Below are 5,590 nucleotides of genomic sequence, written 5' to 3'. Positions count from 1 at the left end.
ACTGTCAAGAAGCCTTTGAACTTTACTTACTGGTAACATGCCTATTTTCATTGTTATTAAGTTCTGGTTGTTAGAAATCAAATTCTAAAAAATTGTAGTAAAATCAACCTATCAAAAAAGAACCATAAAAAAAACATTAAGCAAAAATATCTACCAAAATTCACAGAGAACTATGACTTTTACTATATGTGTGCTTGTATATAATGGGCTAAATTTGAAAAAAGAAAATAATGCATAAGAAATACCACTAAATAATCAAATCTAAAATTAAGGAAAAAAAACAAACAAAAAAATACTAAAAAAAAAATCAAACAAAAACTCATAAATAAATGACAAACTATTAATAGATTAATTGGGAAAACAAACAAAATTTTAACACTGTCGAGAAGCCTTTGAGCTTTGCTGTCTGGTAACATGCCTATTTTCATTATTATTAAGTTCTGGTTGTTAGAAATCAAATTCCAAAAAAATGTAGTAAAATCAACCTATCAAAACAGAACCATAAAAAAAATATTAAGCAAAATATCTACCAAAATTCATAGAGAACTATGACTTTTACTACATGTGTGCTTGTACATAATGGGCTAAATTTGAAAAAAGAAAATAATGCATAATAAAAATATTTAAAAGAGAAAAATTACATTCAAAGAGAACCATGACTTTCACTATATGTGTCCTTGTACATAATGGGCTAAATTTGAAAAAAAGGAAATAATGTATAATAAAAACATTTAAAAGAAAAAAGTTACAGAATTTAAACCCATCAATAATCTCTATTACTAACACAATGACTCACATGACACTAAATTAGGGAACTCTTGTTTAGTAGATTCAATCAATTCAAAGAATTCTAAATCCCAAAATTTTAGTGTACTATGTGCTGACCCTGCAATACAATTTGTGATATTCAAAAGCTTAAGAATAAAATAAACATTGAAACTTTTAATCTTTTAGGCATCAAATTATAATTAAATGAACCAAAATTAGGAAAAAAAATATGTATAAATGCCAAATCTACGTAAATACATATTATGCTTTGTATGAAAAAGTTAATTTGTGAGTGATCATACATTTACACTCTCTACGTCGGTGATATATGTTTGGAGCTGCATTGAAATAAAAAAATAAATTAACTTCTTATTTAATTAGATCCTTATATAGAAAAGAGAAATTTGCCATATCTAATAAAATATTTAGATAGTACCTATATTAAAATTGGCGGTAGTAAAATAATTAAGAAGTAAATTGAAATTTACATCCTGAATTATGTACTTCTATTAATAATAAATTTATATACTGAAAGCACCCATCACTGTTAGTATCGAAAAAATTTTCCTAAAATAAAAAAAAATAAATAAAATAAAAAATATCATAAATTAAATTTAAATCTTTAACTCTATTATCATTAATATTATATAAGTTGATGTTCTATGTTTGGTTAACATATAAGTTGACTACATGTATAGAGTGCATCCTATATCTATTTTTAAACTCTAAGAAAACATAAAATTTGAATACAAATCTATGTAAATATAGATTGTCATCTTTTAAAATAAATAGAATTTAATTAGATGGTAAATAAAGACTACCATCATGTTTATGCTTTGAAATCAGCAGATTCAAGTTGTTCCCCCACCTTGCACCCCATACTAATTTATTTAAAAAAAAAATCACAGTGACTAAGATCACAAAATTTAAAACTTTAATGAAGCTGCAAGATAAATAATAACTGGTGCGGATTTTAAATACCACAGATTTACCGGCAAATGTATCGGGTCGTACTAAGTAATAATTTAGGTGAGTGAGTGTCGATCCTACGAGAATTAATGGATCAAGCAACAATAGTTGGGTAACTAGGCTAGTCAGACAAACTAATTTGAGTGTTGTGAGTTTTAAATAGCACAAAACAGTAATTCAAGAGAATTCAAGAAAGCAAACAGAGAATGGTTGGTGAAAATAGTATGAAAAAACAGTTAAGGTTTTAGAAATGTTAAATTTTCGGATTAACAATTCTTATTATCCACTTTAATCATGCAAAGATTCAATTCATGGCAACCTTAAGTGATTAAACCCTAATTCCTTTGCAATTTAATCTCCCCTAACTAAATCAACTGCCAATCCCTTGGTCACTTAATTTAAATTAGAAGTTTAAGTCCAATTCTATTTTATGAGCCACACAAACCCTAAACACCCAAAGATAAGACGATTATATGTCATATATCACGTTAAATCCAGATATATAGAGAATTGTGAGGAGTTAATTTCAAGTTGTAATTCAAGTGAGTTAACTTTTCCAAGATTCAACAAGAATTCAATTAGAAAAAGAGTTATCTTCCAATATACTCTAATCCGTAGGATGAAAAACGAAATTAATCCTTGAATATACAACAGTGCATTGATTAAGAGTAGAATGACAATAGTATTAATCCATCAAAATAATAGAGCTCCTAACCTTAATAGTGGTGGTTTAGTTACTCATGGCTCAGAGAAAAACCTAGAGTGAAAAAATGAAAAATGCGGAACAAGAAAAAAGAGAAGAAGAGAGCCTACAGGGCTAATTCTTGTCTCCTTTTATGTCAAATCCTAATTTTTCTAAATTTATTAATCAAAAACCCTAAAAACTATAAAAGAAAATCAATTAAAAACTAAATGAGGCCTTCCGTGGAGATTTGAGGATGCTATTGCTGCTAAACGCTGGGAAGTAGCGTTTAGCGCTGCTGGACAGAGAGCTTTCCAATGTTTCTGGGTACCTGGCTTAGCGCCACTATCGCATGACCTTGGCACACTTTACGAAGCATCTATCGCTAAATGCCGAGTCATGGTGTTTAGCGCTAACAAATAGAGGCACGGGGCGCTAAACCAGCTTGACAGCATCAAAATTTTTTCTTTTTCTTCTGCACGAACTCTGTCAAACTTGTCCGAACTTCACCTGAAATCATCAAAATAACAGTGCAAATCAAAGTAGCATCCAACATGGCTTAAAACACCAAATTCTCATAAAAACTCAACAAATCCACGTCTAAATTATTAAGAAATATAGAAAAGATGCTCAGGCATCACAACACCAAACTTAAATTGTTGCTTATCCTCAAGCCACTGAAAATAATATGAACTTGAGATGTGGTTTTGCCTAAGAATTGAGTTTTCAATTAAGTTCCTATATATTCTTTGAATGGGGTTAATGACACTGTGATACTAAATAGTTTCAGCACCTCACTATCCTTTGAAGCTTAAGAATGCCAATGTCATTTGGAACTAGAATCTGGATAATATTATGAATTCTCTCTCTTTTACCTTCCAATTAATCCTTGAACACAGTTTTTTCTTTTCTTTTCTTTGGTGCTTTGCACTTTGAGTCTAGCTGTGACTCTAAATATTTTGTCTCAAGCTTTGCTTGACACAGAAACACAACAAGCACTTAATTGGGGGAACTCTTTGAATTCTGATTTTTCTATTGAATTTTTCTAGTCAGTGATGTTCAGAGCCTTTGGCATACTCTTTATTTGCAGTTGGCTTTGACTCTAAGTGCTTTGTCTCAAGAGTTCTTTGACACATTCACGCCACAAGCATATAGTTAGGAAAATAACTGTTTGAGCTTTTGATCATTCTTAACCTTCCTAGCCATTGATGCTCAGAGTCTTGGGCCTTGCTTTTTATTTTCTTTCTCTTTTGCTGTTTCTTTTGCTTCAAGGATTAATTTCTTGTTCAATTTAGAGAATTTCATAATACTTCTCTCAATTTTTGTTCCTCACGAATTAACATCCTTTACTCCAAGATCAAACATGCACTGCTCTTTTTCATGCATTCAAAATCACACATAAATATCGCCACATCTACTTAAATAAAACAATTCTAAATATAAACTCAACTACTCATGCATTACACCATTTTTCTCTCTTTTTTTTGAATTTAAGCTCAGTGAGCTATACATGAGATATATTTTCAAAATAAAAATAAAAATAACAATAACTGAATTAAAAAAAATAACCTAAAAAGACTAGATATAATAAAGATCATGCAAAAGACAGAAAATAAAGCAACAGAAAACAGAAAATAGCAAAATAACAGCGAAATGGAAAAATAGAACGAAAGAAAACTTAACCACCTCAGTCATCCTGGTGGTCATCTCCTCTATTAGGCTGAGCTCCCGGATATCTTCTCAGTCGCCCAATGTCAAGTCTCATCTGTGTAAGCTCATGGCACTGACTTTACTGCTCAGCTAGAACCTACAGAAAGAGAGCACTATGACTATCCTAGCTCACTCTCAACTGCTCAATAGAGGAAGTCAGCTAATGCCAATACTCCTGCGGAGGAAAGTAGTGTCCCTTAGGCATCAAGGGCTGCTCCTGCTGGGGAGGGAGAACTGGTTGTCCTTGTGCTGCTGGCTCCTCTCTCGGGGCTCGTGCATACTCCTGGGGATACTCCATCCTCTTCCTAAAGATCGGTCTCTTTATGGGAATGAGGGTGTCGTGCTCTATGTGCACTATGTGGGCATCGCAGAGGCAGTAGATAAGATGTAGGAATGCCAGCTTGGCGTGGGTGGAGGCATTGAAAGCAATGTTGTATATCTCCTGTGGAATCACTTGCACCACCTCCACCTCATCCTCGAGCATAATACAGTGGATCATCACAGCCCAGTCTATAGTAACCTCAGAACGGTTACTTGTCAGGATGATGAAACGTTGGATAAAATCCAACCACCCTCGGGCTACTGGCCTCAGATCATGTCGTCCCAACTAATAAGGTTGCCCCTCTGAATTCAGCCTCCACTGGGCTCCTGGAAGGCATATGTCTGTAAGAATCTGATCCGGCCTCCAGTCACTATTCACTCTCTCAGTATAGGAGTGAGGATCATCTCTTAATTGCAGCAGTTGGAGTGCTTCCCTCACACTCCTCGATCTGAAGGCCATAGTCCTCCCTCTTACCATAGCAAGCCAATTCTTGGAGCTGGGATTCACGCCCCTCACATGCTTGTATGTAACCCAAGCATTAGCATAAAACTCCTAGACCATCAGTTGGCCCACTTCAGTGATCGGGTTACACAGTGTTCCCCAGCCTCTTCTCTAGATCTCCTAAATTTTTGGATACTCGTCCGACTTGAGATCAAACTGGACTTCCGGAATAACCTTCTTCTTCCTAGTGATCTCATAGAAGTGCTCTTCGTGCACTTTGGAACTGAACCGGTTGGCATCATATGGACCGGTCACAGGGGCCTTCTCTTTCCTCTTTTTTGAAGAGGATTCTCCTTCCTTGGGTGCCATATATAAAGATCAAAGAAAGAAGCGGTGCAACCACACTAAATTTAAAACTTTTGCTCGTCCCCGAGCAAAGAAAAAGAGAAAAAGAAGGAGGTGTATGTGGGTAGTAATGGGAAAGAAAAAAAAAGAAAAAAGAAAAGAAGAATGGAAAAGGGGAGTGGATATGGTAATTAATGAAATAAAATTGATAAAAAGGGGAATGTGGTAAAAAAAGAAAGGAGGAATAGTGGGAGGGGTAAAAGAAAAAGAAGGAAGAAGAATAGAAGAGGGAGTAGTGTGGGGTGGGTAAAAGAAGTAGCAGTAGTAGGGGGGTTATTGTTGTTGGTATGTAA

The 5,590-nt window shown here is 34.1% G+C and overlaps 1 protein-coding gene and 1 long non-coding RNA gene across 2 annotated transcripts in view; one reads left to right on the top strand and one right to left on the bottom strand.

The window, feature by feature from the left end:
• Nucleotides 1–5,590, top strand: part of LOC110262595 (procyclic form-specific polypeptide A-beta-like) — a 15,548-nt gene that overhangs the window by 2,421 nt on the left and 7,537 nt on the right. The gene's annotated exons all lie outside the window — the stretch shown is intronic.
• LOC110262596 overlaps nucleotides 172–5,590 on the bottom strand; it is a 21,013-nt gene continuing 15,594 nt past the window's right edge. Inside the window, exon 2 of the long non-coding RNA XR_002347444.1 lies at nucleotides 172–1,335. This is a non-coding gene — a long non-coding RNA (uncharacterized LOC110262596). The remainder of the gene's footprint in view (nucleotides 1,336–5,590) is intronic.

This window comes from Arachis ipaensis, chromosome B05 (assembly GCF_000816755.2).
Source record: "Arachis ipaensis cultivar K30076 chromosome B05, Araip1.1, whole genome shotgun sequence".
In the NCBI taxonomy this organism is placed as follows: Eukaryota; Viridiplantae; Streptophyta; class Magnoliopsida; order Fabales; family Fabaceae; genus Arachis; species Arachis ipaensis.
The sequence above is the reverse complement of the archived record's forward strand: the minus strand, read 5'-3'. Positions and strand labels throughout refer to the sequence as shown.